This window comes from Lagopus leucura, unplaced genomic scaffold, assembly GCF_019238085.1.
Source record: "Lagopus leucura isolate 7727_CA_CO unplaced genomic scaffold, USGS_WTPT01 Super-Scaffold_100021, whole genome shotgun sequence".
NCBI lineage: Eukaryota > Metazoa > Chordata > Aves > Galliformes > Phasianidae > Lagopus > Lagopus leucura.
In genome coordinates this window covers 6,769,110-6,791,180 of record NW_024962274.1, presented here as the reverse complement: position 1 = coordinate 6,791,180, position 22,071 = coordinate 6,769,110, and the positions used below count along the sequence as shown (strand labels likewise).

The window sequence follows — 22,071 nt, the reverse complement described above, 5'->3', positions numbered from 1 at the left end:
AGCAAAGATGATGATACAGGCCACTAAATCTAGAGACACCTACTGCACCAAAGCTCAGTCCTTTGCCAAAGATTCCCGCTAGGTTATTGATTTAGTGGAAATGCAATTTTTGAAAGAAATTAAATCTTCCTGGAGAAGGGCAGTTCCAAAACTGGTAGATAAAGATTATTGTGAGGGGAATTGAACACTGAAAAGAAAACATGCATCCACCCCGAACAAAAGTGATAGTACATTGTTATCTGGAAGAAAAAGAAAGGCAGAGGAAAAAGCAAGGATTTTTACTTGGTGTTGGCTGAGACATGATGAAGGAAGCGTGCTCTCACCTGTGACTTTCTGTAAACAAAGAATTTGATGGACATGTGTGTACACTACTCAGAAGAGAACATCTCTCCCTCACCCACAGCACCACACTGATGTCTCTACCCACATAATTTTACTGATTGAGAATCCACCTGTCTACTCCCCTTCTCAGCTCTGGGCATGGTCCTGGTTATGTGTGCTCTACTAGAAAGACAAGAGGGCGAGGATTTCCCCCCAGTAACTCTCCAGCTAAACTAGCTGAAGGCTTCCCATGACAGGAAGTCAGTTTATAGATCTCTGACAAACAGCAACTTCTGTCAAAAACTCCCCATGTCTTTGAAGTCACATTGACCAGCTTGCTTCCACCAGCTCCCTACTTTAATGCCATTTTGAAAAATAAAAGTTTATACCCAGGGATTCAAGAGACTTCCACAGCTTTCTCTCTTCTGTATCAGCTTCTGCTGGCAATCTACAAGCAGGCAAATGTCTCTGTGGATCCACTTAGCTCCTCACGTTGTACCACATCCAACTGGACCTTCTTCCAGGCTCTGTACTCTATTACAGAAGTTTAATTATTGTGCTAAAGGCAATAATCTACTACTAACTTTATTTGGGAGAGTGGAACTGAAGGAGGAATGGAGAAATACAGTAGTGGAAAATTTCTTTGTAGGTTTTCATAACTGTCACAAGATCAGAAAGATTGCAGTTTAAAGCCATTATTTTCTGATCAGGCAAGAGTTAACATGGAAAGAGGTTGGGATATGACCCATTCAATAGCTCTAAAATTAGACCAAGGTATGCTGTCTCCTACCTTGAAATAGGCCTATATATCAACAAAAGGCTGCTTGCCATCCACATATTTTACTATTAGTCTGTCTTTGGGATTTATTCCCCCTCCACCTGGCATTTTCACTGGTACCCATTCCATTACATGTTCAATGGTATCCTGCCTGCCACATTATTTCTTTTGGAACACAAGGAACACAGGGATGCAACAAACTGAGAGATTTCAAGAGCTGCTAATGGCTACTTTCAGTTCTGTAAAAGTCAGAAGGATTTTATTAACTGGCATTTTTAATTATTCCCAACTGAAGGAGAATCTGCTTCCCTCCTCTCTAGCATTGTACCTGGTTAATAAAGAACTGCCAATAATCCATAGGTTTCAACGTGATCAAGGCTTTAGGAGGATAGAGGGGAATCAAGTCCTAAAAATAGCAATAAATAATTGATATTGGTCCACCAAGTAGGCAGAGAGGAAATCTGAAATACTTTATATCAAATTGGTGGAATATTGAGTGCTGTCTGATGCATGCAGCAAACGACAAATTTTATCATCCTTGAAAACCTGACCCTGTAACATGTGGAGTGGGAATATTCCATGCAGGCATACTCCATTTGGTTTGCTAATCTTTGTGTCATGGTTAATCTGCAGATTAGATGAGAATCAGTTTTCTCTCCTCATGAAGATAGCTTTTTAACCACCACAGCTTTGACTCTGTAACATTCTAATTCTGACTGAATTCTTTGGAGATCACCTTATTACTAAAGCTCTAGTAAGAGACAAAGAGGACATCAGCAAAACAGATCAAGTAGTTGCTTGCAAACTGATCTGATATCTTCTCAATCAGGGTCCAGCATGGTGAGGCATGCATCACTACACTTCCAGAAAAACAAACAGCTAACTTTTCCAGCACCTGAAGCTATCAAATGAATACCTATATAATTCACCAGAGCAATTCACTAGCAAATATACGTTCAGATTTACTCCATATATTTGGATACTTCAAGCTAGAAACTCCTAATGCTATAGACTCAATTCCTTGCTCTTCCACGAAGACAGTTTTGTTCCTCCAAAATCCACTGTGATCTTTCCCCACAAGCACTTGTGCTTTATCCACTCAACCTCCATGCTTCTCTTTCCTATCCTTTCAAATTGCCTAAACCATTTTTCCCACCACTGTTTTTGTTCCCTCAGTTCTTCACTTCTTTTAAGAAGAATACTTACATAGGAACAGGTGACTTCTCAGCTCTGATAATAGTCTGCTATAAGAAAGCATATCTTCCCTTTACCCGCTTTACTTCAGTTTACTCACCCATGAAACAGAGTACACAACTTGCCTACTAGTCTTAGTCATTAGTACATTTGGATACAGCTTTGCTCACAGTGCTACTATTGTAATTTATTAAATCCCATCTTCCCTAAATACCATTTTCTTTGCTGCAAAGCAAAGATCTCATTTTCCTGGCATCCAGCAACCCTGCAGTATCTTTGTTGACATCCTGCCAAGATCTTTGCAGGTTCTCAGCAAATCTGTTAAGGCTCTGCTGGGGCCAGCTGCTGTCTACAACCCTCACATATTCCAAGCTTCGTTCAATTAGAAACACCCCTGAATGTATTACGTGCTTCTGACCTCAAGGGTAATCAGATAGAAAGACATTTCTGCTGACCATAGCAGAAATTCTAACTCATGAGGCCTGAAATTCAATTTCTGTAATATCACAATGGGTGAAAAGAGATTGGGTCAGAAGCAGGAAGGAATTTTCATCCAACTCTCCTTAAAGATTCAAGCCTGACATCACATCCAGAGACATTCATCCCAACTTTCCAAAGAAAGACAAAATCTCAAAAGCTGATAAGATTTGAACTATTACCAACTTTTTAGAAATGCTTCAGAGTTGTCAACATTCCAGTTCTGCTCTATCACAGACGAACATATCTGCATGATTCAGCACTGTCTCATGAGATGTCAAAGACATCAAAAGGGTTTGGGGTTTTTGTTTGTTTGTGGGGTGTTTTTTTTGTTTGTTTGTTTTTTTGTTTTTTTGCTTGTTTGTTTTTTTTTTTAAATAGTGGAAATATCAAAATAGTATTTATTTATAGGCCAGTTAGGCTGCTCCAGCTTTTGTGAGTACCAGCATCCACGTAGCGTAAAAGCACATCACCCCAGCAGTCTGACCAAAAGGTGACCCAAGAGCCTATCTGGTATCTAAGGTATGCTGTGAATGCACCTGATAAGTCAGGCACTGGCACTGAAAGAGGCAAAAAATGCCCATTGAAACACAGATCATTCAAGCACATAACTGACTTCAATTTTGAAAATGCAGGTGCTGTGAAATATAACGTCCACAGAACCCAGCTGAAAACTGAGAAGGACTTTAAGGGTCAATGTGATAGATTTACATGCCTGAGCTAGCAGGACGAGCATCTACATTCTTTACTGGGACTGGCCAAAGACCTTGCTCCACACAGAGACTGGGAATGTAAGAAAAGGAATTTTGTGGCCGCTTACAAGCTTGAAAGAAAGAAAATGACTCCCAATAAACTAGCCTCTTTTTCTTTGAGAAGCAGCAAAATAAAAGACACAACAAACCACCCTACACAGATGAAGAGAAACAGACATCCAACACCTAGAAAACAAGTGCATGCATGTTCTTAAGTTATCAATGGTACCACCTATACTCCAAACTTGCCAATGCTCCACAAGCTCAATGTCACAAAAAGCAGTTTTGTAGCTGTTGCTGCCATCCAGTTTTAAGATTGTTTATCTGTGGTCCTTAAGGTGACATTTGGCATCAAGGTATCATTTCTGTACTAAGATAACTCCAGTACAAATCCATACACTGCAGATTTTCCATTCCCTGGAATCCCAGCCAGGATCAAACTACTGTATTTAATCCTTTCTAGTAACTAAATTTTGGTAGATTGACCTTACTTCTGACTATTGTGGAATTGTGAGCATATGAAAAAATGAACATAGCCATAAGTAGAGGCTGATGGAAAGTGCTTGGAGGGATATGAAGGTTTGGTTGCATGAAATTGTGTTTGGATGTTCTGGTGTAATGCTTGGGGGATGCAGTTACTACATGACAATTAGATTGCTATTACAACTGCTTATTATTTTAGACTAGCAACTATCACACACTCCTCCCTAAGCTGTCAGCATTTAAAGCTACACACAAGCAGCATTTTCCTCCAGGCATGGTGTTCAGATTAGGCTTAAGTTTATTTTAAATTTTAACAAAACCTTCAGAATAGCCATAGTGCTTCACCACACAGTCCTCTGCCACTATACTTTTTTGTGTCTCCCAGTCTTTGTTTCTGTTTGTCTCTGCTTTCTCAAATTCTCCCCGAATTCCAGTCTAGACATGAAGAAGTGCTCTCTAGTTTGTTGAAAAAGTAGTAAACTACCAGGTGAGAATCTCAGAGAATAACGCCACAAGAACTGCATTCATATTTACTTGTAGATCTTTAGAAAACTCACCACCTTATGCATTTACTTTTTTTTTTTTTTTTAAGAACAATTCAATATACGTCATTATGTAAAACACATTAGCAACACCACCAGCAACACTGAATAAGCTTAACACCTGACATACAAACTTCACATCAATGGTTAGCAACAGCACTTGAGCTCTGCTGTGTCAATGTACCCTGTGGGTATGATGACATCATAGAATCATCTAATTGCTCAGGTTGGAAAAGACCTTAAAGATCATTGAGACCAACCATAACCTAGCCATACTACTTAATCTAACAATCCTGCACTAAATCATGCCCCTGAGCACCACATCCAAATGGTTTTTAAACACATCCAGGGACGGTGACTCAACCACCTCCCTGAGGAGCCCATTCCAGTGCTTAACAACCCTTTCAGCAAAGAAGTTTTTCCTGATATCCAATCCAAACTTACCCTGGCGCAACTTTAGGCCATTTCCCCTCATCCTGTCACCTGTCACCAGTGATCATCTGTGCTAAATGCCAGCTGAACCCCAAACTTCTCTTCAGATGAGTGAACAACCTGAAAATGCACTGTAGGGAGTACTAAAGAACGTGCTCAGTCACCACACAAATCTTCACCACACAACTTCCCCTTCAATACACATTAGTTCCAGCTAGATTTGTCATGGGAGAGACATACAAGTCAAGGAAACTAAGGGAAAAAACTGTACACTTACTGCTTACTGCTGTCATATTGATAACACAACTGTAAGTGCAGAAGAATTTTTAACCTGAAGAGTCAGGTGTACAACTGAAGCATTACTTCTGCAAAGGAATGCACATTGCCACTAGAAAGTATTTCAGCTTAATAGTACATCATTCTTTAAGCTTTTCATACACAGTGGTATTTTCTGTATGTTTAAGAAATAGTTTGCTTCTTCATGGCTATGATCTGTTCCTAAATGATGTCTAATGACATCTCCAAGGTAAAAAAGAAGAAAAAATAAATCCCCACAGACTAACACATTTGTTTATGTTGTTATAGAGTTCTAAAATCCTGCATGGTAAAGCATCAGACTGCAAGTTTTTGAAAGAATGCTGTTGGATAGGTAAATAAATACTAACTGTTTAAAAGAAATCTTACAACATGGAGATAGTCAGGCCAGAAGTTGAATCCCTCTACTTCTCATTCAGGTAAAAACAGAGCCTAGTCATTCCAATCTGACCACACTGGTGATCACAAAGATATTTTGTAGGTAGGATGTACATGTGCACTTCCACTCAACATTTCTTTACATTATTTCCAGATAACGTCTTTAAAAGGCAAAACACTGTAAATACTGCTATATAGATACAGAATTGTTAAGAGTTTCTTATTTCAGGAAGCCTTCATTAGTTCAAGTGCTTAATTCATCTGGGAAGTCTGCAGTTCCTAATCATATGTAAATTTGTCACACTGAGGGATCATAGAATGGCTTGCTTTGGAAGCAATCTTAAACACCAAGTAGTTCCAACCCCCTGCCATGGGCTGGTTGCCATCTGCTAGATCAGGCTGCCTAGGGTCCCATCCATTCTTGCCTTGAAAACCATTCCCCCTTTCCTATCACTATCTACCCATGTAAACAGTTGCACCCCCTCCTCTTTATATGCTCCCATCAAGTATTAGAAGGCCACAATGAGGTCTCCCTAGAGCCTTCTCTTCCCCAGGATAAACAGGTTCCCTCAGCCTTTCTTCATAGCAGAGATGCTCCAGCCTTCTAATCATCTTCATGGCCCTCCTTTGGACCTGTTCCAAGAGCTCCATGTCTTTCTTCTTCTGGGGCCCCAGGCCCAGTACTTCAGATGGAGCCTCACAAGAGCTGAGTAGATGGGGACAATCACCTCCCTGTCACTGCTGGCCACTCCACTTTTAAGGCAGCCCAGAATTGGGGCTGCAAACGCACACTGCTGGCTTAAATATTAAAGCAGGCACATTCTTTTACTTCACTCATTGAGTGAAGTCCTGGACTCATTTTCTCTTTGTGAGGTGGACAAAGTTTCTGCTGAGCCGTAACTTCTCCACGTGATCCACTGATACTCATATGTGATGTTCACACACATGCTAAGATCTACCCTGGATAAGTTTTCAATAGAACAATGCTTGTGGATCCAGCCCATCTAACTTCTCCCCTGGGCTCTTATCCGACCAGAATCAAAGTGCTCAAATTTCAGATCTTTGTTCCAAAGATTTCTAAGCATATTAGAAGGATGTCAGGCACTAATTTAAGTCACCCTGCCATGGAAATGAAATAGTTCAAAAAAAGTCATGCCCCCTTCTCAATCACAAAATACAATGAAGTAATCTAGTGTAACCAAATCAGAAAATACCAAACTCAGTGACTATATAATGTGAAATGTGATAAGTTTTTATTAGAATTCAGTGCCCATTTTGCAGGCACTCTTTGCTACCACGTATTGTAAATAAAAGATTTGCTGTATGCATTAGTTAATAGGTCAAACAATGAAATTACAGATGTAGATATGGGAGAGAATCCCTTACTCAGTTCAAGTCAAGCGTAGAAAAGACTACAGAGCAGAACTGACTGCAAAGCTTTCATCAAAATACATACATCTCCAGCCTGGCTTCCTGCCCCTTTCAATCCCCTCAACAAATTAGAACACCAGAGTCAAAACTTTCCAGACAAAAGGACTGAGGAAAAAATCTTACTATCAGAAATGAAACAAGTAATAACATTTTCACCTTGAAGCTACTTTAAGATACATTGTTTCTACAAAGTTTTTTAAAGTGCTTCAAGTCCATTTGCTTAAGAGGGAGGGGAGAGTAAGGAAGGGAGAGTAAGATTTTTAATTGAAGATAGCTTGAGATGCTTGGTTTTACTCCAGTTTAGAAGATACAGTATGCTATTTTAAAGCTATCTTCACTTTTAAATTATTATTTTTAATGTGTATTTCAAGTGAGCAAGACATAAATATTAAGTGCTGAGTAAAGCATTTCAGATTAAATTCAAACTGAAGTCAAATAAAACTTTCCACTTCTTAACTCCAAGTTTACACAGTGCTCAAATCAAAATAATACAGAAAAAAAATTAAGGGGGTTTGGATTCACCCACTTTATGTAATTTGAGAAACCACATATCTACTCCATCCAAGATTCCCTTTTTGCAATCAAGAAAGCATCACGTTCTAGTCTGGCTCAATTTCATACCATTAAATTTAAGTAGTTATCAAGATGCTATGAAGTAGAATTTAATTACAATGTCCACCCTCTTACATGCATATCACTTAGCAATATAAGTTATCTGAACACATCAGAATCCTGTGCTCAAACAGGATTCTCTTCTCTTCCTTAAGAACAGTGTTTACTTTCAAATTGTTTATATTTGTCTGGTCACAAGATGAAATCATACTTAAATATTGGTTCCAAAGACACAAAAGCATCCCAAGTAATGCAAAGACAGTGAAAAATTTCCTTACTTGAATATTTGCTTTTCTGTCTTAATACAGTACATAAAGTAGAAGCCAAGATTCACATTGTCAGAAATGAACTCAAAACAATTGTACAAGAGCTTGCTGAGACTTGAATTGTGACAAGCATAGGAAATCTCATCTAGGGAAATGTGGTAGCCTGATCTTGTAAAAATAAAAATAAAATAAAATAAAATAAAATAAAATAAAATAAAATAAAAAAAAGGAGGAACACATGTGACAGAGGCAAGAACATCCACGACATGAAATAAAATGTCTTCACTTTCCTTTCTGCCCTTTCTTTCCAAAGAAGTTAGAAATAATGTAAATTACTGGGAAATTTTTCACTTTCCGATTTGGTAATAGAATATATTTTAGGTATGTGATTTTACATATTTTATAAGAAGTGCTTTTCCCATCTTCTTCCTCCTCCTTAGTCTGTTCCATTCACTTTTCTTGCTTTCTAATATGAAAAAAAAAAAAAAAAAAATTGGAAATGAGAAGCAAGAAAGGGACTGAGCATAGGAAAGGTCATCCCTTCCTTGACGGATAGCCAATGTTTTACAGTTTAAGAAAGTTGCCTGAGTAGATCAAAGTTTTATGTACTGAAAACACTGTATAATGGGGAGGGAATCATACAGCAATGAAAAGTTTTTTGGATCGATGTTTATATACAGTATTTTTCCTACATAAATAATCCACAAACAAAATATCTGCTTCTGCACTGTCTCTCCCAGTTGGTTCCAGCACTTCATGCTCCATGGGAAGTGCTAGTGACAGAGACACAAAGTGTCTGCATCTGCCTCCCACAACTCCTAGCCACTTCAGCGAATGGAACAAAAGACTATTCCCAAATATAACTACTCGACAGCCCTGGTTTTGGGCATCCAATGATGAAACATTTTCACTTTTTTGTGAGGTGGCACAAATCCTGTGCACGCTATTCAAATCTCACATTTGTCTGTTATGGTTTTTAAAGCAGTCTTCCAGATCTTTCTTCAGATTCATTTCCTCTTCCTCAAACTAGCTAGAAAAACTTCATTTGGTTTGGTTACATCAGAGCATTACTGCATCCTAAGATCACCAGCACTGCGATTTTTAAATATAGTTAAAAATGACTGCAAACATCTACATCAGCAGATCTTCATAGCTTTGAGTACTGACTCATATCTTTCTGATTCTCTCCCTTTTTGCAATTTCAGTTTGTGAGTGATGGATTTTTGTCAGTGTCAGTGGTAAAATCAGGGCACCAACTTGTTAAATAAACAATCAGCCCCTGAGCCATTCCAGAAGAAAGATGAGATTCCTCATACTTATACCTTCTGTGAGTTAAGATTTATTTTGGTTTTGAATTGCTTAAGGCAAGAGTGCAATGTGTAATGCAGAAGCCAGTAAAAGAAGCATTTTACTTCTATTGCCTAATGAGAAAGAGCAAAAGACAGTGACTACTGCTCTTTTTTTTTGAGGGGGGGAACGGAGGGACCTAAAAATAATTGTTATTCAAAAATAGCCTAAGTAATATAGTTAAATGTGATTGTTCTGGGAGAGATCATGAGGAGTTTAGAGGAAGAATTTTCTTTCATTAAAAAAAAAAAAACACACTAGAATCCCACATTCTCATTCTAGTTTATCCTATGTTCCTGTATACACACAAATACATGAACAGTTAATATTAATTTTTCATATGAATACATAGCTTTTCAGAAAGTGCAAAGAATATGACATTAGAAACCCTGTTGTTTCAGATTTTGTTTAAAAATCTGACAGTCACATTAATGGAACAGCTGGCTGAAGTTCACAAGCTTGAAAACAACTCTGGACCTGTTTCCATGAATTCCTATCTTCAGCCCCATCTTTAATAGCCCTGAGAAGCTGCCTCAATTTGGAGAATATTCAGAGCCCAAGATGGAGAGATAAGAGAAGCAGAGATAGGCTATGGTTCTAGAAATGAATATCACCAAGCTGAAAAGCACCTGGATCTCAGCTGCATGTAAGAGCACCTCTCTAAATAAATGGAAGATTAAGAAAGGTTACTAAAATGCCAGTCTATTTGAAATATATCCAAAAGGTGATTTGGATTAAAATATTCTTTATTTGATTACTGAATTTAAGTTCACTGGGGGTAAAATAAAATGTTGTTCTATTGAGATCTCTAGTAGAATATCTGCCTCTCCTATCACATTTAGTAGAACTTAGTGACCTACCACAACCAGGACAGACAACGTACTATCCAAGGCCAGGAAAATAATATTTTTCATTTTTCCATTCTGCAATAAACAAAGCCATTCAGTCTTGGTGCAGATTTGGTGTTATTAAAAAGGAACACTGAACACAAGCAGTTCTGCAGGAAAATCGTATCTATAATTTCATTTCCTTATTAAGGAACACCAAAGTTCCAGAAGTCTCCGCAGCACCTTTTCTAGCACTGTCTAGATCTGGACGGGATTATTTTGTAAAAAATCAGGGATAAGTTTTTCTTTTTTTTATGAAGTTCACCACAATTTGTTACTGCTCAGCAGGAACGTAATCTGGACTTCTTGCAGTGCTGTAACCCAATTTAATTTTCCTGTCAGACTGCCTGATGGATGTGTCTATTGACTTTTCAAAAGGGAGATAAAGCTCCTTACTACTTAAAGCAGAAAGTACTTTCCTCTTCATTCGTTACCCAAGAGTTCAACCATCACCTCCTCAGCAGGTCTTTGCTCATTCAGTTCTTTATTTCTTGAGCAATATGTCCAAGTTATATTTGGTTAGGATTAAAATAAAGAAATAAAACATTAATGAAAACCTTGCACAGGTGAGTTTCTGATTCACAGCCACTCTGGAAACTGCAGCCTGTAGTGCTCACTGTTATCCCTTTCTCTTATCTCACCTACTACTGACCCCGAGCACTGATGCTCTGCATGTAGCACAAGCCAAGAGGGGCTGGGGAAGTGACACAGGCAGCACACCTGCACAGGGAAGGGAGAAAATTCACAACTCTCAGTCACAAGCAACTCAGAAACTTTGCAGAAGTCAATATAAACTCAGGTGGATCAGAAATATCTTCTTATAAAGTAAATCACTGAGTAAAATCTCATGGATTAATGAGTGCTTGTTCAGGAAGATTCCCTGAGAAAGACACACATACCTGCAGTTATTCTAATACATTCTCTTTTAAAAGGATGCTAAAAATATTCCAGCTCTCATTGCTATCTTTATCAAACTTGAAAACATGTAACCACACCTGCACAGGAATGGGAAATCCCCTCTGAAAATTAAGATATTTTGATAACGGGTTTTTGATTGTTCCTCCCATCTGTGCCAATACCTGTGGGTTTTTTCTATAGTTACATGCAGGCAGCAGCATACTGCGTAAAGACGTTGTGCTACTAGTTAACTATTTAAAACTATTTCTGATTTGCATCATACGTCAACCTTTTAAAAAAGCATCAGCATAGGAGGAATTCACATATATATATATATATATATATATATATATATATACACACATATGCCATCTGAAGCTAGCGGATGATTGTGCTGAGCTACTGTTGGACTAGATGAGTTCATATTAAATTGTGTTTGAGTAGGAAGAAAAGAGAAGGAAAAAACAAACAAGGAAAAAAAGCATGTAGGTAATGACATAACAATCTTATCTGTTTCCCATTCACACAGATATAAACTAACTTTGCTTTTGTAAGATTTTCATCTACAAAACAACTGTCAGCTTTATGCAGTATTTTACTTAAATTGATACACCTTACAGGTCAGTGATGAGTCCAGATGGCTTCTCTGAATATCAGACCAAATGACACTATTCCACAGTTTCGAATCACCTAGAATATCTTTATAAGTACAAAGCAGGCAATAGCTAATTAAAAACAAAACAACAAAAAACAAGGAATTGCCCCTTGAAATGGGAAGTGTTTCAGAAGCTAAAGTGACAAGCACTGTACATGGAAGTCATGATTAAAATCTACAAATAATCTCATTTATACATGCATATTCATAAATGTTTACTTGGAAATCCTCAAAACAAGCTTAATCTGGGGAATATCCCCAAAAAACGCGTGGTTTGATTTTCATACCAATGCACGAGATCTAGATATAAAAGTAATATTCTCTCTATGGTGACATCTCAGTGTCCCCAACTATGCACCTGAGCACACATAAAGCACTCATCTTAGTTCAAAAGAATTTCAACACCTTTCATATTTGCTTCATTGTGAATATACCGACAACACAGAATCCAGTGCATCAACAGCTGGATAACCTTCCAAACTTCTCAAAAGACAGAAGTAACAAAAACACATACAGAGAAAGATGATTAGGTCATTAGATTCATTCATAGCATTAGAGATGATGTTGCAGAATTGGAAAAACTTTAATCAATGTAAATGGCTCAATAGTGTTTGACCAGCAGTCCAGACTGGACTTAGTGTGAAAAAGACAGTAGTTGCAGAAAAAAGACAGCATTGATTAAGGTATTAAAGTGAAGATTTCTCTCAATATTCAAAAGCAAAACCTTTTAAAATAAGGGAAAACATTAAGGCACTTTTTCAGATTTCTAGAGTAAACTTAGATACGTGTGTTTTATTTCTGCCTGTTACGCACACAATTTCCCCAACGTAGCTCTCTGCATACTGCCTCTATTTCTGTCATTTGTAAGATACTTTGTCCTCCATACCTAACATGGTTTTTCTCTCCATTAAGCTAATCTTGTCATTTCTCATTCTCTTAATTTTTTCTCCAAAACATAGTTCTCTGAGCAGATCCTCTCATTCTCAGCAGAAATTGTGTTTTGATAATTCCTCTCTGTTACACCCCATCTCTGTCTTGAATTTCTTTAGCTTTCCTTGTTTATGATGCTGGGCCTTGTTATAGTACAGAACGTGTGTCCTGCACGAAGCACAACTATGGAGCAGCTCATCATTCTGAGACAGTGCTACTGCAGTATAAACTTCTGTCTCATTTCTATGTAGAAGTGACTTATAAAATATACTTTAAAATATCTTGCTAATTTGGACTTGTAATCTGAAATAAGAATGCCCATACACAGAACAGCAGGGTGTTTTAAACAGCAGGGTGAATTAAAGCAAATGCTATTTTAGTTCACTTTCAAATACTGACAAAAGCTCAGTTTGGAACACTACTATAACACATTCACAGCGTTATAAAAACAGTCATTACTACCAAAAAAATATTATAAAAAGCCCACAACTTTCTCAAAAAAATAATTTTGCTATCAAATTTTCAGAAACATCTGTGAAGTTGCATTCAATAAAAAGAAAATGCACACTTTTTTTTTACACTTATTTGAAAAGCTGAGAACTTTAACCAAGTATCATAACATGCTTAGACCTTAGATGTAATGTTTTTCATAAATATGGACTCGTACTAATTTAGATTTGAGAAGCTGACAAAAGTAGTTTTCTGAAAGTAAAGAGTAAATTCATTTAGTATCTGTCAATATGCATCATAAATCTTTTTTGTATTGAAGTCAAATTTTTAAATGCAGCAAGGTTACACATTTTGTGACTGGTTGGTTATTCCAGAATTAATACCAAATTCATGTTTCACTTTTGCAACACCAACAGCTATTGCAAGAAAAACCTAGGTTACAAACTAACAGCAGGCTTTTACAATAGATGAGAGTCATTTATAACATAATTTCTGCTATTAAAAAAACAAATAAATATTTACAGCCTACACTGATTAACTTCTCTGCTGAATGAGGAGTATTTCTGACTTAAATAGAATAAATGTTGCAAGGATGGCAGTGAAGTCAAACACTGCAGTAGGGAAAAGGCTAATGCCTTTTAAAACCTCTCTTGCTAGAAGCTCCATGTTCTCTTAACACCCTAAGGCAAATCTTAAGAACTACATACACAGGACTTGGCACAGAAATCCCTCAGAACACACGAGTATGTGACAAATTTATAAGAGTAATATTCTTACGTCAGAAATTATGTTTTGGGAATGGCAACTTAACAGATCTGCCTCACCAACATACAGTATATATTATCTAGAGTTAGGTTTGCCCCTGGTGCATGGCTAAAAAGTGAATATGCTTAAGTGCAAGGCACATTCTGCCAGCTCATTTCTCCACGTAAATGGAAAAATCAGCTTGAACAGGACTACAGTCTTTACGAGTTGTTGCAAAATCCACTAAGTATTCATAAAGATTCTACTATTTCTGTTGATTTTACCTTGTCTTGTGTTGTGGCAAGTGTTAAATAACAGGGAGTGTGCAATTCAGTCTTATGAGAAAATGCTACAATGCTTTTCAGTCTTACCTTTACTCAAGTCAAGGGTACTTCAGGACCAAGTCCGTGTGAAAGTTGAAAACTATCTGTCAGTAGATCCATCCATAAGGTCCCTTTCCTCATCTTGCTACGAAAACAATTTAATGAGGTCTGGGCCGCACTCAGCATGTGAAAAAATGCCTATCAAAAGGAAAGAAAAAACATGTTACAGTTTACTGAATGAACTATGTTACAAACATAGCCTTCATCTCTTGACAGAAATCCCAGTTGTTCATTAAAAAAAAAAACCACCAAACTTCTTTACCTTTTAACTTAATCATACAATAAGAATTGATATTAAATACCTCACCAAAAAAGTATTTCCTACAGCATGCAGACATGAGTCTGGACTAGGAGTTAATCTGAAATAGAAAACAGTTTACAGTATGGACATGTAGTCTTAACTGGTTGAGTTTAACTGGCAGGAATCCAAAGATTAGACCTCTGTACCATGTTTTATACTTGCTTTTATTTTTATGCTTAGAAAGATATCCAGTCAGCCTGCTCTGAGACCTCCAAATTCCTTCTGCGTTATAAGTTAGAACAAGATGCTAATGCGGAGAAATGGCACGGCTGAGTGACGTGCCACAAAAGCATTTCAGGATTTGACTCCATGCATTTTATCTACTCAAAAATTAAAACAGCTTTTCTCCATTGAAGTTTTCTAATTACTTAATTTTTTTTCAAATACAACTTTCAAACTCTGTTAGTGTCACTGAATATTTCAAGAATTTGTTTTTTCTAGATGAGGAAAAGCATTTACTGAACGCACAACACTGGAAGCACTATTTCTTTATCACTGAAGACAGCAAGAGACCTCATCATGGGTTCAGGACCTGGGAGTTCATTTCTTGCTTGCTTTTTTCCTGCAAGTTTCATGTTTCAGGAAAAATTATGTTGTATTAGAGCTCTAACTTGAAAGTTTGTTCCACTTATGCAACAGGTTCTAGCCAGAACATGACAAACATTGAGGACTTAAGGGGACTTCAGGTCTTGCACTGACTCCAAATCACATGGATCAGGGGAGACCTTATTGTTCCCTGCAACTCCCTGAAAGCAGGTTTGGGGTGTCACCCTCCTCTCCTAGGTAGCAGTGATAGGACAAGAGGTGACAGCCCTAAGTTGCACAGGGGAGGTTTAGGTTTGATGTTAAGTTTCCTCTCAACAAGAGTGGTGAGGTATTTGCATGAACTGCTCAGGGAGGGTCTGTGGGGTCACAGATCTTGGACATTTTCAAGAAAATGGTGGCTCTGAGGGACATGGATTGATGGGCATGGTGAGGATGGGTTGATGGTTGGACTAGATGATCTCAGAGGTCTTTTTCAACCTTAATGACTCTGTTATTTTCTACATACAGTATAGCATTTTAAAAGCTTGACTGCAACATACACTACCTGAAGAGAACACCTCCTATCCAAAAAACAAAAGCAAACAAACACTGTTAAATTGTACAGGAGAATACCAAGATAAGATCATAACAAGTTGCCCTGTTTCATTTTATTTCTGAGCTCCACATGGTTTTTAAGTTGATGCAGTAAGATTATTCTTTGCTGCATTGCTTCAAGTGTAAAAACCAGAGTCTTGTCCATGTGCCTAGAAGACTGGTATACCATCCAACAGTCCATATGTTGACAGGAATTCAGAGTTCTTCTGAAGTGTTCAGGGTTGCAGTTCTACAGCTTTAGATCCTGATTTGCTGCAAAGAAGTTGGTAAACCTTTTAACTACAGTCAACTAACCAGAGGCAGATTGGTGACAATGCAAGTGATACAGACATTTAAAATGCCCACAGTAAGTTGTAAGACACAGATTGTTCCTTCTAGGAGATGTTAATCAATGTAAATCTATACATTAGTTATGAGGCATTTTAATTCCAATAATAAACATTCTATGATTGATGAATTTTTCACAGCTGTTGTCTATATAGCTGTTTAATTAGAGCTCGCTGGCAGAGGCTGTTAATTCTTCATCAAGTTGCCAATTCCATTGCATTCCTCTTTCTGCAAGAGAGGATGACAGTTGGCAGAGTAACTTGGGTGGCCGGTCAGGAGACCTGACATTTGGCAAAAGAATCGCGTGTTAGATGACAAGCCAAATTCCATCAGCTTCCTAAAAATACTAGCTCAATGATAAACAGAAAGTGCCTTAATTGCTGGTGCTACTGTCTTTGCTTTTCTGTTATTGATAGGCACTGGACTTAACTACACAGGAGCACCCATTCAGCGATGCTGTTATTCCCTGAGAAGGGGAAAGCCAACCAACAGTAATCTACCAGGAAGGAAACAAGATCAGCTGCCTTGGAAGGACGAAGAAAAAGAGTAGTTGCTTGAGATTTTGTCATTTAAGTATTCACCCTTATACATTATACACCCTTATACATAACTCCCTCACTAAAATATTCCAGAGGGAAAAGGTAGACCCTATCTTAGGTAAGTATCGTGGGATACATTCTTAGCTGGGGCCTTAGAGGTGAAGATTCCCAAATAGGTACAAAATAAGTGGAGCCAGAAGAATTTCTCACTGAGGTGTCTAAGATTTGACTCATAGAATAGCATCCACAGGTCACCAGGGTGATTAATTTCCTTTTCATTCACCCTGTGTCTGCATCAAAAGCAGGAGAAGTATCAATTGCAGATACAGCTCCTGTGCCACAGGTCTGTCTCCATAAAAGCTAGGACATCCAAACTTATTTCACATATGCCACCACATAGTTCTTAGATGTTGTCAAGATCAGCCATATTCACACTGGCCACATACAGATGGAGGCATCCAGACATCTGAAATACTAACCTAAAATAGAAGATACCTTTTATGTACAGAGTACATTAGAGTATTCAGCTACAGTAATCATTAACTTTGTATCAGCATTCACAAAGTAAAACCAGACTCTAAGCTCCTTACAACAAGAGGTTAAGAATTTGTAACAAAAGTAGGTTCCTGAAATAAGTCAAAATTCTTGTGACAAAAATGTGTATAAAAATCAAATCCATGATTTCACTGCAACTACAGGGAAAAAAAAATACATTTCCAGTAAGAAAAAAATAGTGAATATCACACTCAAGCTCATCCTTTCATAATTACAATCATGTTGATGTTTGTGAAAAAGTAAAGTCTATTTAATACTGCCATTTTTAACTATTTCAGTGTTTAGATATCATTCCAATATTACAAAGTTTTTCATCTCAAAACTGCAAAAGGCACACAAGACTTCTTCAGTTAAATTTCTGGTTATGCACATTTTTAAACTGTAAAAAAAAAAGCAGAAATTTGTGATTCTTTGCTCAATGAGGCATGCCAACATAAAGAGAAATACCTCTTCTAAATAACATCTGGCACAAGAGACATAACATTCAGAATGTTGGAAACATAACTTGAAGAGCCACTAGTTCAGTAAAACCAGATCTGAGATACAAAAGCCTTTACAGAATTCAAACAGTAAAAGTAAGCCTGGATAACATAGCAGCAAGGCTTCTGATGGCACTTGTTCTGAGCCAGCACAAGAGGCATTCTGTGTCCCCAACAGCCTGGCATTCCTGTTCAGAAAGCCTCCACAAGGCAGCTTGCTACCCCTGAAATTTTTTTCCCCTTTTCCACAATTATTTTCCTAATTAAGCAATGATTTCTGTCACTTCCAGAGGCAAAAATTCATGCTCTACTCCATTGCAAAAAGCCTACCACCCCCAGCCAGTGTGAAGTTACCCTATAAATGGGTGCCTTCTTACACACAGAACACAACTACCTGAATAAATGCTGAGTGAATGGCAGTCAGGAGGCGCTTAGTCACCCACCTATTCCCTCCTTTCAGCCCTGAATTTCAGAGGATTAAGACAAAATCTTGACTTTCATCTTTATTATTTTGAAAAACAGGTTACAGCAGAACACCTTCTGATTGTTTGAAGGTTCAGTAACCCAAAGACAGCTAAAACCCCTTTGCTCACTTCTCATTTCTGTATTTGATTCTAATGGTGCAGACAACTAAGTTTGTGATACCAAGAAAAAGCACCTGAGACCCTGGCTAAACCTGCAGGAAGAGCCAGTGCCAAGTCTTACATTACACTGTTCAGCTATTCGGCAGGATGCCTTGCTTACAGCAATTCAAAGTTTGCAAGCAACAGCACAGAGTATAGCTTATCATTTGTCATAATTCCTTCCTACGAGGCAAAGGAAGAGTTTACAAACTTTGTAGTAGATTTCTGCAGATGAAGTCTGTGGTAAATGCTTTACTCTTACTTTATTTCTCTTTATTAATTTCTCTTTATTAATGCTTTACTCTTGCTTTATTTCTTACCAGAAGACGGAAAAGAAAGTGACTTGGGAAAGATTAAGCTTAATTTTATGAGCAACAAAAAGATGGCAAATCTTCCTCTGGTTTTATTAATAGTAAGACTCTTCAAAAGTCATTTAACATTTCATGCCAGTATATTACTTACTCATATATATGAAATCAGAGCTATTCCAGAAGTTCAGCATCTACAGTAGTAGAATCTGTTTGCATAATTCATGCCTTTGTATTCTCAAAAAAAAAAAAATTCAAGAGTAAAAACCTCGAACACTAAATTAAGAGGATCATTTGTTTATTAGTAAGTGACTCCCAGCAGGCAACAGAAACTAGTTTTCTTGGTCTCCAGCTATCAGCTACAATACAAAATGTAACAAAGGAAGCCTCCAAGCATAGTGTTGTACATGATCCTATGTTTTCCATTAAAGTCACAGGCTACTTGGAGCCTGATGATTACCATGCTGTCCTATACATCACCTCATGTGCACCAGTGCCTTCATATCACAGCTGCACTGCCTCTTTCTACACCTTTTCTTCAGCAAGCCAGGAGAAGGCAGGCACAGCCACAGCAAGTTGTGGTCATTATGAAGCAGATTCAGAAACAACGGCCTCCCATGTCCCTATTGTCTCTTTGACTTTTACACACTAGTTACCTGACCAGAAACATACGTTTTTGCTAGAGTGTCAAATTTTCTATGTAATTTGAGGTGGTAGTAAAGCTTTTCAAGTAATCCACGCTGAACAAGGCTATCTTAATGCCTTATTTTTCTAGCTAGAGAAGCAGGAGAGCACTATCGAAAGCACCAGCCCTCAAAGCAGCAGCCCCACACCCTGTTGGGTGACCCAGCCCTGGACAGACTGGAGCCCAGCACCTGCCTCTGCGTTCCCCCAACTTCCCCTGCCAGCCACTGCCCCGCATCTTGTCAGGAAGAGTTGGGAGCAGCAACCATATCAACTTTCTTACTCCACTTCTGGTCATTTTGTCACCCTGCTCCATAGCATAAGCCAGAATCACATTACTTGCCACACTGTTCAAAAGGATTTCGTTCCTCATATCACTGTAGCTCATTTATTTTATAGTTTCACAAATCATTAGCTGAAGCTAAAGCTGATGGAAAAGTAAGAGGAAAAAAAAATGTTTGAGTATGCTACGTAATGTTACAGACTGGTAAAGTGTTATTATCTTCATGGATGAGGAGAGGGGTAACACACGGAGAAGATGCTCAGTACCTTCTTTCACAACTGTTTGATTTCTCATGCACCCAGTCCCTACCTACTAGTTGTCTTCAGTCATTGAAATTTGAACCTTTTACTCAAAAACACAAGATTATAGAGTATAAAATACACATAGTAGCTCAAAGAAAAAAGTGTTCTTACACATCCCCTGTAACACACCAAGAGAGGAGCCTAATTTTAAGTCTTATTGCAGCTACTGGAAAAAGTTAAAGCTTTGGAGCACTTTTTTTTTCCCTCCACACGACTGCCAGGAGTATTCTTTTTTTTTTTTTTTTTTTTTTTTTTTTGTCAGCTTTGAGCATAATTCTAACATATTTGCTAGATGGGCTCGGATGACAAAACGTTCATCCATCTCCAAGCCTGCAAACCCACGTTTTCAGAGGAATCCCCAAGGGGCCACCAGTACAGCTGTTTCCTCGAGAAGTGCCTTTCTGTTTTAACTTCCCTTCCAGCTTTCAGAGTCAGAAAGGAAAGATCCAATAATCCCAAATTCTCTATTCCCACTGAAGGGTAAACCAACCTCTGCAGCAAATTTGTCAAAAAACCAAGTTAAGAACCAGCAAATCCAGAAATACATTAACAAAAACTGTGAGAAAACAGATTTCTGACTAAAAGATAAATTCTAGACAAGCACAAGGAACTAGAAAAGCAGAAGTCTTCTCTAAAGCAATTAGTTTGCAGATATCAGATGGCAAAAATTCAAGGCAAAACCCATTACTAGAGATAGGCTACACTTTCATACCAGACAGGGAAGATAGGAGAAATTCTTTCCAGTTTTCCAGTGAAAGGCCCCATAGATTTTAAGTAAACATATGTACAATGCAGCTCTTACTCCACAGCGGGCCTTGCGCCCACTCCAGATGCTATTATATATTATGTATCACTCCCTCCCTTATAATAAAACATCAGCGCTCTGACAAGCAATGCTTAGAACACAGATAAGCAGGCTGGCTTTATCTGCCTTTGTTGCTCCCCTGAAAATTTAGAACAGCTCACTCTTCTCACAGAGATGGACTTCATTGCCTAAAGTCGCCAAGCCTTGTGAAGACATGACCAGCAAAAAAGCGCAAAGAAGGACAACAATAGGCAGACTGTCAGCATTCAAACCTTGAGTAATTCACTCTGCTTCAGTGAAGATGTACTACAACAGCATGAGTGAAAATTGAATTTGTTGTTCTAGAATTGATAAAGAGTGGCCATTCCCATCATTCCCTAAACTCTTTGATACAATACTACTGGTTAAAAAGAGTATGCATAAAACATAAAACTTTAACAGTCAAATTTTATTATTTTATTTTATTTTATTTAGAAGAAGCCACTACTATAACTTGAGCATTTAAGTTCCTAGCTCCCAACTTTACCTATACAAAGAGACCACTGAATCTTCCTGGTGGACAACAGAAGCATTCAACTAAAAATATAACCACCATAGCATTTAACCATGTCATAAAAAAAGAGTTTTAAAAAGATGGAAGGAGGATGTAAGAATAAAAACCAATAAGGAAAAAAAAAAAAAAAAGAAAAAAAAAAAGAAAAAACAAGGCAGCAGCTACTTCTCCTAACACAGTGTTATAATGGCATCTCTGTCCTAAGCACTGCCAGATGGGCATTACGCACTGCACCAACTGGCAAAGCTGACACCCATTCTTCATGTTAGAGCAAATATTAAGACTAACATTTCATGCACACATACTAAACATTTCCAAAAATAATCATCTTCTGGAAGGAAGTGATAACAAAATAAACTTTTATATTTATATTAAAACCTGCAAATATAAGTTCATTTAAATACAAAGGAAAAATATGCATTAGAGCATTCACACACTTATAAGCCTACATGACTGTATATACAGACTTCCATGAAAAGTACCTTTTCTTCATCACTTCCCCCCTAGTATCCTCTTTTTATACTTTTTATATCTAGTCCACAAGAGTTCTGTTTGAACTGTGTATTTATAAAGCATAGCTGAAAGCCTAAAGGCCAGGAGCCAAATTCCACTGTCAGTTACACAGTTTCAACCTTCAACATCAGAAGATCTTCACCAGTGTAAGCCAATAATAGATTCTGGCTGCCCTTATGGACCTAATTTTGGCAAGTGGACAAAACAGGATTCCAATGTTGCTTTTATTTATCTCAGGAAACTAGAATTCACATCCAATTTAGAAGAGATTTCAAAGCAGCTTTATGGTCCAAAAAGCAAATCTCTAATGGAATTCCCCAAAGCGAAAGATCATCATAAAGAAAGAATCTTGCACAATTTATTTTTATGCCTTTAATCCTTGCTC

At 37.8% G+C, this 22,071-nt stretch overlaps 1 protein-coding gene across 10 annotated transcripts in view; it reads right to left on the bottom strand.

The window, feature by feature from the left end:
* Positions 1 to 22,071, bottom strand: part of IRS1 (insulin receptor substrate 1) — a 301,946-nt gene that overhangs the window by 84,254 nt on the left and 195,621 nt on the right. For all 10 annotated transcript variants that reach the window (XR_006180410.1, XR_006180411.1, XR_006180416.1 and 7 more), the window contains one exon: positions 14,263 to 14,412. The gene's annotated coding sequence lies outside the window, so the exon portion shown is untranslated. The remainder of the gene's footprint in view (positions 1 to 14,262; positions 14,413 to 22,071) is intronic.